This window comes from Anthonomus grandis, chromosome 7, assembly GCF_022605725.1.
Source record: "Anthonomus grandis grandis chromosome 7, icAntGran1.3, whole genome shotgun sequence".
Classification (NCBI taxonomy): domain Eukaryota; kingdom Metazoa; phylum Arthropoda; class Insecta; order Coleoptera; family Curculionidae; genus Anthonomus; species Anthonomus grandis.
Genome location: NC_065552.1, coordinates 11,297,103 through 11,309,302, shown reverse-complemented (window position 1 = coordinate 11,309,302; position 12,200 = coordinate 11,297,103). Strand labels below are relative to the sequence as shown.

The window sequence follows — 12,200 nt, the reverse complement described above, 5'->3', positions numbered from 1 at the left end:
TTTCTTTTTTCTATTAGTAAATAGTTAAATATTATAGAATCCTCATTTATAATGAGCCGAAATCTAAAAAAACTATTAGATTTAATAGAAGCCGGATTATCAGACATTGAAGCACTCAGTGACGGCGAATTCAATGAAGATGATGGCTTTGATTTTAATCCTGAAGGTATATTACTTGGAACTAGTATATTATATAATGTGCGTAGCATATATACTTTTTATTTTGTAGAATTACAAGCAATGAGTGATAGGAGGAAGAGGCTGAACCTGTTCCCAGCACACCTGTAACTCAACAACGTGAAGAGACTGAGCAGCTAGAACAAGCAGAACCTAAACCTGTTCCCAACATAATAGCAAAAACTCCACAAAAGTCGAAGAAATCCAATATAGAAGACTATTGGGAAAACAATGGTCTTTCAAAGAAAAAGGATATATTCAGGCGAAAAAATGTGCAGTATATCACTCTACCGATAGAGTGGCACGTTAGAGAAGAAGAACCAGTAGTTCAGCTAGAAAGCCCAGCGTTTTTTTTTCTGTCTTTTCATGATGGAATATACAACTCTTTACGCTGTTCAGCAATAAACCCGCTTTGTTCCTACGACGGTTAAAGAACTAAAAACGTTTGTAGGAATACATATCATCATGGGTAATCTACATTACCCAAGAATTAAGTTATACTGGGACCATAAATTACAAATTCCACTGATTTCCAATAATATGACTGTTAACAGGTTTTATAAATTACGACAACATATTCACTTCGTGAATAATCACGAAAAACCGGACAACAGTGACAGATTTTGGAAGGTGCGTCCATTATATGATGCAATTAGGAGATGCCTTTCCCTTCCATTGGAATCAAAATTGTGTGTGGACGAGCAAATGGTACCGTTCAAAGGCAGTTTGAACGTCAAGCAATACGTCAAAAACAAACCCAAACCATGGGGAACTACGAGTTTTGCACTATGTGGCAGCAGTGGCATCTTGTATGATTTTATAATATAACAAGGATCTACTACTGAACTTGACCTACAGCAACTTGATGTATTTGGTTCAGGTGCTGCAGTGGCACTAAAATTATCTGAACGAATCACACCCTACGGTACAGTTATATTTTAACAACTATTTTTCAAATTATAATTTACTTCAGCACTTTAGAAATGGGCAAATATATACAACATGCACAGCAAGAGCTGAAAGATTTAAAAATCCGCTATTTTCGTCCGATAAGGATATGGAAATAAAAGGTCGAGGTTGCTCCGAAGAAATTATTAGCGGGGATGGAGAAGTCATAATGACAAAATGGTACGACAACCGGCCAGTTGAAATGGCATCAAATTATATGGGAGTTGGTGATAAAGACCAGTGCCGGCGATAGGATAAAAAAGGGAAGGACTATATTTACGTTTCAAGACCACAAGTAATAAATAACTACAACTCTAACATAGGGGGTGTTGACAAGATCGATTTTCTTATTACCTTGTATTGGACATTTATTAGGTCTAAAAAGTGGACTCTGAGAATGTTTGCTCATGCCATAGATGCATGCGTAAACGGCTGGTTGGAATATAAAGAAAAAGCTAACTTGGGTGTGGCTAAAAATGATGTCCTAGATCTGCTTTAACTTTAGAGTCTATGTTGCTGAGGTTTTAATCTTGGCAGGAAAAACATCTACTAAAAAGAGGGGGCGATCAGCAGCTGATAGTCTGGGTCTTCAACGCCCAAACCGTTAAAAGTAAGAGCAGAATTTAGACCAGTGGCCGAAGTTCGTTTGAACAGACTAGACCATTTGCCATCCATTAATGAAAAAGACTTTGCATCTAGGTGTAAAGTACCAGGCTGTAAAGGACGGTCAAGAAGAGTTGATTTACAAAAAGTCAAATTTTTCTTTTAAAAAATGAAAATTCATGAGCCAAAGGGTTAATACAAACAGCTTAACAAATAATAATAGAGTTAGTTCCATAGTGTCACTAAAATCGATAATATTTTATTAACTAACGTCATGAATAATCAAAACTTTGATAGTGTACTTAATAGTAAGAATCCTGAGTCTGTTTTAGACTTGTTTAATAACATACTATCACTAATATTCTAGGTCAAGCTAAAACTAGAAAAATATAAATAGATATAAGATATAAAAAATTAAAACCTTGGATAACAAACAGAATAATATCTAGCATAAGGAAAATGGATTAAATAAAAAGGCAAATCTTAAAGCATAATACCAAAGAAAATAAAGCAGTGTTGCGAGCATGTATCAAATTAATATTTAATATATTAATATTATTATTATTATTATTATTATTATTATTATTATTATTATTATTATTATTCGAATTATTATATTAAAGTTCGACCCGTAATTAAAAATAGTTCCCCCATGGCCATACATAGTATTTGAAGACCACAGGGGAAAAACGATCCAAGTCCAAAATTGTAAAATTTTTGATTATTCGCTATTTTTATACCCTTTCAAATTCAAATTCAAATTCAAAACGTTTATTTGCCAATGTCAAAAATTACAAAACAGTTGTACTTATGATGTAAGTGAAGTTAGCAAATAGGAATGCATCTCGATTATAAAAACCGTTTCTCCAAAGTACCATTGCAAGAGGCACTTTTAAGTGATATATCCTCAAGAAAAAGCAACAAAAAAGGAAACAAAATAACAAGAAAACTAAAAAAAGCCCTACCAGTATTTCTTTGATATTTTTTGATAGTAAGAGCTTGAAAAAAAAAATACAATTTACTTATATTTATGTACACAGGGCAGGGGTAGGCAGCGACTGAATCAGGAAAGCGCAGGAGAGGAAACACATCCAAAATATATGAATATAAATAATATGATACAGGTATATCTTGTTAAATGCGAAACGAAAATGTAAGTGAAGACTCGACCCAGTACAGCTAAATGAATATGACACAACCTGAATGAAAAGAGACTGGAAAAAATTCCTATTGACGTTCATTTTAATACATATTTAATTATTAGGCATCATACTGTGACTGCATAAGCATATTTCTTATGTACCTCTTATACTTATAAAGAGAATAATCTTTAACACAATGAGGCAAATTGTTCCACAAATGAACTGCAACGTAACTAAATGATTTTTGAAAAGCTGCTATTGTATGCTGAGGAATCCTAAAAATATTAAACCGTCTGGTATTATGGTTGTGTTCATGCACATTGAAAAGTTTTCTTAGATATGGTGGGTTTCCTGACTTTAAAATTCTATATATGAAAGAGTACATGTGATATTTGCGTCTATTTGACATTGAAAGAATAAAATGATTGTTAAGATATGGTAATATGACTTCTGTAGCAAATATTAAAGGAAAAACGCATACAGGAATTCTGCACTTTTTGAATAGAAGATGAGACTGTCGAAGTAATTGCATCATTGTAGTTTACATCACCATAATCAAACAATGATAATATTAAAGAGTTGAACAAAAAATATTTGGTTTCACTCGGTAAGTGACGCTTTAGATTATTTCAATATTTTAAGCGCATATAAGCAGTGGCAATTTTTTTGTTTATGTGGGCTGAAAAAGACAAAGTATTATCAAAAATAATACCCAAATTCTTTGCTTCATTAACCACCGGTACTACTGTATTGTCTATTTTAACTACAAAGTCTTGAGAACTTAGAACATGTTATTTCTATTGTATCTTAGAAATAAGAGACACGTTTTTGAAGGGTTTAGTTTCAAATTATGATCCTTAGCATATATATGTAAATAATTTAAGTCGGAATTAAATTGTGTTTGTGAGTGTCGTAAGGAGTTTAATGAGAACGATGTATATAAATCTGAGAATCATCTGCATATTATTGTAGTTTTGAATAAGATATAAAATTTTTCATATTAGCAACGTATAATGAGAATAATAAGGGTCCTAATAGAGATCCCTGAGGTACCCCAGTGGTAACAGGAATAAATTCAAATTTTGAGTATAAGGGATGAGAATCAATCTCCACGCATTGAAACCTGCTGGTCAGGTAGGATCTCAGCAAGGCAATAGAAGTATTAGACAAACCAAAGAAATTTAATTTAGCTAGCAGCATATCATGATGAGTATCAAATGCCTTACTAAAGTCCAGCAAACATACGGCTGTTACTTGTTTCTATTCTTCATAGTGCCTTATATCAATCATAAGATTTACCAGACAAGTAGATGTACTAAAATGTTTTCTAAACCCGGATTGATATTCAGGTATAATTTTATAGGAATTTGAAAATGCATTAATTTGGTTATACATGTGTCTCTCTAGAACCTTAGACAAAACTGGTAAAATACTAATAGGGCGTAGATCTTTAGCTTCTTTAGGGTTTGAGACTTTTGCAAATGGTTTAATGATAGCCTTTTTCCACAAGTCTGGAAATTGATTTTCTAAGATGCAGGAATTAATAATATTGAGTAGCGGTTTGCTACAAAATGGAAAACAAGCAACAACATCTCTTATTGCTATTCCATCATGACCTACTGAATTAGTACCAATTGATGCTATAATATCTTTTAAAGTAGTCTCATCCATAAGATTAAAATTTAGTGAATTGGGGAAATTGAGAGCTTTGTTATTTTGATAAAAGGAAATTTGCTTGCGAGTAGTGTTATTCAATTTATTAGTAGCAAAGAAGTCATTGAGTACATTTGCTTCAAATAATGCATTTTTTCTTTGTATAATATTTAACTTCTTTACTGTATCCCAAAAGGGCTTTCCAGAAGTTTTAGATAAGTTGCGAAAATAAGCATTTTTTTGGCGTATGATAGCGTGTTTAGTAAACTTTTTTAAATTACGATAGTACTGGAGACAGTTACCACTTTCAGTTATCCATGGAGTAAAAGGCTTACTTTTATTATTTTTCTTTAATTTTGTAGGTGCAAATTTGTCAATTAAATATTTGATATTTGAATTAAAAATGTTTAACTTTTCATCTATATTAGGAGAATAATAAATTACGTCCCATGGTAAGAGGCTTTCCCTAGTTCTTTAACGTGCCATAAAATATTTTTCAGAATCTCAATCGAAGTCCACTAAAATCAGCGATATAAGTTTGGTACACTTTAGAATAACGATCCAAGTCCGCCCGAACTTGACAAAGAACGGTCGAAGTATACAATGTGTCCGCTTAAATCATTTAAGATTCGTTAGCATTTTAGTCGTTATCGTTGTATCGTCCTAAGAGGTTGTTGGCGTTGTGTATTGTTTGTTTTGCTACCTTGAATTGTCGGAAGAAAGTAATAGTAGTGACAGTGATATACCTTTAAGTGTTTTGAAAAACAGTAAAAAAAGACTAAAGCTTGGACGTGTAAGTGATGCGGCAAAATTATTGAGAAATCATACTTGTGAGAAGGGTAATACATGTGGCTGCAAAAGATTTCGTGGTTTTGAGGTTATGGTCGTGGTGAAAAAAGACGAAAAATCATTCAAAACTTTAATAGGTTAGAAAATAGAAATAGTCAAAACAGCCATTTATGCGGGTTAATCGGGATTAAGAATGTTAGTAGAAGAAGACTTAGACAAAACGAGAACACAGCAAGGCTTAGAGATAACTAGTATACGTTTAAAGTAAGAATTAAACTAGATTGCGAGGGCAAGAATTAAACTAGATGCAGATATGGTAAGTAACAGTGATGAAGTTATATTTTCTACTACTAATAAGGTCATTTCTTTTTTAGCAAAAGTAACTATTATTACCAATGGCGTCTATTATAATGTCCGTGCCAAACATGATGCGCTACTTCAGAATGAAGGTAAGCTACAACGGTCAAATATTAAGGTCCTTAGTAATGTTGTATTCTTGTTATAGCGGCGTTCAAACCTAATTCTTGTGGACTTGGATCGTTTTTCGGTACACCGAAGAGAAGGAATCTTCAATTATTTTTTTTCCAACATTCTGTTTAATTTTTGAAGATTTTTAGTAGTCCCTAAGTATTCCTCATGTTAATGACTTCTAATAAAAAAATAGTACAAAACGATTTATTTTTTATTGTTTTGAAGTGTTCAAACTTTCAAATTCGTTTTGGAAGTTTTATGAAAAGCTTAAGAGCTTTAGAACATAGGTTCATATGTGTTTCTTTAATTCTATCCAAGGTTTATGTCTCTTTTATTTGTTTCAATATTAAATAAAACACCCTGCATATTTAAGATAGTAAGGCAATTATTCATATTACTCCACCTGACAAAGAAATAAAGAGAAGTATATAATTTTAATTGCATATATAGCACCAAGACTACATATATTTCCCTTAAAAGTGGCAGAGACATACGGTCTATGTCCCTTCTTAATGGCAAGGACAATTGTAGAAATAGCAGAATCGATGAAGCATTCGTTCTCCCTTTAGCTTAATATTTTGCATATACATTTTTGTTATATGCTAATGCATATGTATTTTGACCCTTAAAAAAGATATTTGTTAGGCCGGTATATTGATTTCAATATCTTTTGAGATTTTAAGTTGTCAAACAAAAAGCACATCAAGATAAGCTGTCTAGTGTTTTTTATATTTACTCCCTTTATAGAGGACAGATGTGGTGTAAGACTTTAAGTAGTTTAAATACATATATATTTCCTGAATTTAAAGCCATTTTGATGTTTTTACATTATATATCAAAAGTATTGACCTCGCAATAAATGAAGCAATTAACAAAATCATTAATGAAAAGATTAAAGATAAATCGAGGAAAACTTTAAATCTGTTAATATATATTTTTATGCATGTCTAACTCCGTTAAAAAGAAATGTAGAACATATATGTATATGAACATATATGCGATTCGTGATCTGTGAATAGGGCGTTCAAAATATTTCCATAGGACTTTTATTTAGTTCAAAATCTATGTGTAGGTTTAGTCTGTTGTTAGTTGTGTCATTTTACTTTACATGAGATGGGGCGCCACTAAGTCTAGCAAGTTCAAATTTGTTCGAACAAGCTATTGTAATCAAAAAACAAAGTAGCAGACATTTTTGAAAATTCGAAAAAAAAATTGTCAAATTCATTTTACTAAATCCGATTTTTATATATGTGATTTTTACTTATATTAAAAGCTTATTTTCTAAATAGCAAACATTTATGCTGGTTGTAACATTTCTACAGATAACAAAATATATCTAACAGTGTCAGCACTCGAGCACCAGTTTGTATATAAGGCATTTATATGCCAGATATGGCTAGGAAACTTTCAGGTATTATTCATTTGACAGATTCAATTTTAGCTCGTCAACCTTAGGCCAGAAACTATGATATTCGCTCAGAAATAATCTCTCACGATTTGGGAGAGATTGGATTGACAAAACAGAGGCAACAACTTAATAGATTTATAGAGATTTTCAATCATTATATGAACCTATTAAGGCCTACCATGCCAATAGATCAGTTATTCAATATTGCGATTGGTAAGGCTGCAACAACTCAGGTGGAAGAATTTCTTTTAAAATCTAAAAAGCTTGGAAGCAACCAGCAAGAATTATTCCGCCGCATGTTAATATCAATGGATCATAAAGCTTATGTCCTAAAAATTGTATCATATCTGATAATATTAAATATATTATTGCCTCTCCTTCCTTTTTTCTCGTCTTTATGCCATTAAATGGCACTATCTATAAAAAAGCTAAATTAGTATTATCCAAGGATCTGGAAGCAAATATCTAAGATCTGGAAGCTGGTTTTTCATTTTATATTGATGAGTTTATTAGGTTATTTTAGAAACATGTAAGCAATGTTAAAAAGTCAAATATTATTCCTAAACATATGTTTTTTATAAACGAAACTAGTGATGAGGGTGGTGGTACTGGTAATTTATTTGCCAAATATCTGTCAAACGTATATTCTGATAAAGCATTTCAAATACTTGTACATTGAATATTACATGACAGGGCTTGTGGATCAATTCGATGTCAAATTTGTAGCGTTGTCTTTAGTAGAGGTTTTTGACGAGACTCTTGGCTTACAGAGCAAGACTTCTGCGAAACCGGATGGCATACCCAGCTTGCTACTTCCTGAATGTGTATGTACTCTGTCGAGGCCTATTTGCACTTTATTCAATCTGTCTTTAAATTCGGGAGTATTTCCTTCTTTTTGGAAGAATTCGTATATTACGCCGATATTTAAGTCTGGTAATACTAGTGATGTCAGTAATTATCGGGAGTTTGTATACAGTCAACCTTGCCTAAGCTTTTGGATGCACTTGTAACCAAGCAATTCTCCTGGCAATGTAAAAGCCTTATTAATAACAATCAACATGGTTTTCAAAAAGGTCGTTCCACTGTTAGTAACTTAATATGTTATGAAGATTATCTGTTTAATGCTTTTGGTAAGGGTTCACAAGTTGATGCTGCTTATACGGATTTTTCGAAGGCATTCGATAGAGTTAATCATGCGCTTCTACTAGCAAAGCTTCAATCTTTGGGTTTTGGATCAAATATTATTTGTTGGCTAAGGGACTATCTACTGGGTAGATCGTAATATATGCGTTTTAATAACTTCTTATCTAGCAGCTTTTCTGTGCCATCTGGCGTTCCTCTGGGGTCACATGTGGGTCCGTTGCTTTTTACAATCTTTGTTAATGATACAGGATTATTTCTAAGAAATTGTGAATTTTTATTATTCGCTAATAATTTAAAATTATCTTTGTTTATTGATTCTAATGTTCAATCTCAATTGTTAGGATGACCTGAATAATCTTTATGAATGGTGCCACCTTAATGGTTTAGATTTAAATGCTCCGAAGTGTTGTTCAATAACTTTAGGAAGGATTCACAATCCTACATTCTTTGATTACACTATAGGTTCCCCTATTTTAAAAAGGGTAGCAGAAGTTAGGGATCTCGGAGTCATTTTCGATTCTAAGTTGACATTTGTGTCTCATGCTGAAAAGTTAGTTCAGAAAGCATATAGAAATTTAGGATTTATGACTAGATGCAGTTAAGACTTCTCATGCTCCGTCTATAAAGTTCTGTACTGTTCGTTAGTCCGCTCTAGTTTGGTGTATGCTAGTTCCGTATGGTCTCCATTTTCTAAATCGCATATTGAAAATATTGAGAAAGTCCAAATAAATACTTAAGAAATTGTTCTTTTAAACTTAAGCTTCCATTAGCTAATGGTCATACTGATTACAAGTCGATCATGTCAGTTCTCTCTTTGGACCCACTTAAGTTAAGGCGTAATAGTTCAAACTTGTGTTATATTTTTAAATTAATATCTGGCATGATTGATTGTGATTATCTTTTAAATAGGCTGAATTTTCGGGCGCAAAAATTGACTAGACTGAAAAAATCCTTCTATGTAGATTTTGATAGTAGTTCTTATAGACAGCACAATCCTATAACTAGAATGCAACGTTCTTTCGATAGGTATAGTCTTGACTTGCACGTTTCTTTTAGCAGTTTTAGGAGTTCTCTCAAATTAATTAGTGACTCGTGACTTCAACAGGTTTCTTTCTGTATTTTTAGATTTATGTCTTACTATTATCTAGCTTAAGTTGTATTAATATTAGTATCTTTTGTATTATTTTATTTTTGTAAAATTAGTGGATACCGTTAATAAATAAATAAATAAATAAATAAAGTGCAAAAAACGTTCAGCAATATTTCTAGGAAATTCTTAAATAATTGAAGAACATCAAATTTAAGGAGGCTTTGATAGATTTTTTGCTGTGTAATTGGCTAATAGCGAAGTTATTCCGCTCCTTGGCAACAAGTTGATACACTTTAACTTTGGATAGTGTTATTCTTATAATGTAAATTTTTGGGAAAGTTGAAGCAAGTTGCTTATGATCTTAGCTATCCTTTGCACGAAGAAACGAAAACTAATATAATTTCTATTTATGCAGTATCTTAGACTCGTCAAATAATATCATAAGACGGTCTGATACGGATATCTTAATAATGATGCTCAGTAACACGATTAACTTAAAATATTCGTTTTCTCATCGGGATACTTTTCGTCTCTCATCTGGATGCTTTGTGGTACTGGAAACTATGAACGCTTTACTGAAAAAGGTTACAAGCATTGGTGTTAATTCAGTACCCTTATCAACAACCGAGCTTTATTAAGAATTTTTAGAAGATACTACGTTTTTAGCATCTGCAAAAATACATACAAAAAAGCCTTTTTTTTGCTAAACCCACTGAAATGCGGTTGGGAAGAACAAGACACCTCATACGTATTTAAATGGTTTCAAGGCGATCAACTTCCATATGTTATTGGTGATTCTGTTCAAAATGTCACATGTACCAATAATGTAGCAGTTATTGAAATTTTATCGATCCATTTGAAAATTTTATACATAATTTTTACAGATAGTCCTGATGACAATCAAGATGGTGAAAAAATGGTTGAGTGAAATAATGAATACGAAAGTAGTGATAATTCTGAAGATAAAGTTGACGAATAATAACAGATGTAAATGTTATGAAAAATTAATTAATAAAATCTTCATGAACAATCCATCTTCCCCATCCACAATAATCAAATATTAAGTATCATTTATTCTTTTTTTTAATAATATATCCGCTTAAATCCAAAAATTATCGAAGATCAAGTAATTAGAGTAAGCACATACTGGGTGGTCGTAAAGTAAGGAATAAATTCAATACTTCGTAATTTTTTTTTAATCGTTCGGATCCGTTGCTTTCATTTCTTTTCGGAGCATATTTTGTGGAAAAAAATTTATACAAAGTGTCTCAAAAAAGCTTTGCTAAAAACTTTTTTTTTCAAAATCCAACCCAATTTGTTATTGCAATAAATTTTTTATTGCATTTTTTGGATTGCCTTTACAATTCTAAACATTTTTCATTTAGCATGTGCTATATCTCAAATCCAAGCGTTTGGAATTACTCTTGTTCAAAATTTGAAGCTTTGGGTTTATAACGCGGGAAACAAGAGGATGATTAATGTCCAATATCGTTGACAGTTCTGTCTGTATTTTGATAACATTTCACTAGTTTTTCAGTCTATTTTCGTTTTTTTAACAGCGCATAAAAATGTTGATCCTTGAAAGCTTTATTGGCGATTACAGATAATTAGCATTTTTATCTAGGTACATAAAACATAGATATTGGAAAAACAGGTCTTCTCAAAATACTACATATGAAAAAATACCCCTTTTAAGATGCAAGTTCATCAAGAACTCTTGGAAGAAGAATTCGAGAGGCACCTTGAATTTTGTGAGCTTTTGCATGAAGCCACTTTCTGCTTGAATAAATACTCAAGACTATTGGTACTGGTCCGATGTTAAGCCCCATTGTATGAGAGAAGGGCATACAAAATTTAATTAAACAATAAACGTGTGGGCTGGTACTGCTGGTGAAATTATTATCGGGCCTTACTTCGTTGAAGAAAATTTTACAGGTAGGATATACCTGAGTTGTCTAAAAGAGGAAATTGTTCTAGCTCTGGCGACCCTCTTTCCCGAGATAGAACGTCCGGATTTTCCAAACCATAACATGTGGTTTTAATAAGTTGGTGATTATATCACACGACTTATTTACACGACACTTTCCCAAACAGGATTGGAAGGAGCGGTGTCATTGAGTGGCCATCAAGATCACCCGATCTAACATCACTAAACTTTTTTTAAAACTTTTTTTGGGGATACTTTAAGGTAGAGGCATTTAAAAGCCAACCGGCAAATCTAGATGATTTAGAACAACGCATCCGTCAAGAAATATGCCGAATAATGTCCGAAATCGTTCAAAATGTGCAACAGAAATTTTTAGATTAGGCTATTGTCAATTGACTAACGGAGGGCATTTTGAACATTTGCGAATTATAATTATTTTTAAGTTTACAAAGGCTTGTTTTCGATAGAATAAAACGTGTTTAAAAATTACATTATTTTTTCTTTTCTTCATGGCCTTTTTTCAATTTTGAATGAGAATTAAACTAAAAAGCTTAAACTTAGATATAGCATATGCTTCATAAAGAATGTTTAGAATTGTAAGGACAATCCAAAAATGCAATAAAAAAATTAAGTTGCTATTTAAAAAAAAATATTTAGCAAACCTTTTCTGAGACACAAATTTTGTTTTTGCAGAATATGCTTCGAAAAAAAAATCGATGGATCTGAGCCATTTAAAACAAACATTTTTTTACGCGATATTGAATTTGTTCCTTACTTTAGGACCAACCTGTATACTTACAGTGTGGGGAATATTTTGTTGTCTATTGAAATATTAAAACCTGTACAAAT

At 32.1% G+C, this 12,200-nt stretch overlaps 1 protein-coding gene and 1 long non-coding RNA gene across 4 annotated transcripts in view; one reads left to right on the top strand and one right to left on the bottom strand.

Annotated features, from left to right (window-relative positions):
- The window catches only part of LOC126738818 (teneurin-a), a 1,182,227-nt gene that overhangs the window by 998,578 nt on the left and 171,449 nt on the right, over positions 1 to 12,200 (bottom strand). The gene's annotated exons all lie outside the window — the stretch shown is intronic.
- LOC126738825 (uncharacterized) lies at positions 5,223 to 5,948 on the top strand. The gene is made up of 3 exons (XR_007661452.1): positions 5,223 to 5,628; positions 5,687 to 5,761; positions 5,818 to 5,948. It is a non-coding gene; the product is annotated as an uncharacterized LOC126738825 (long non-coding RNA).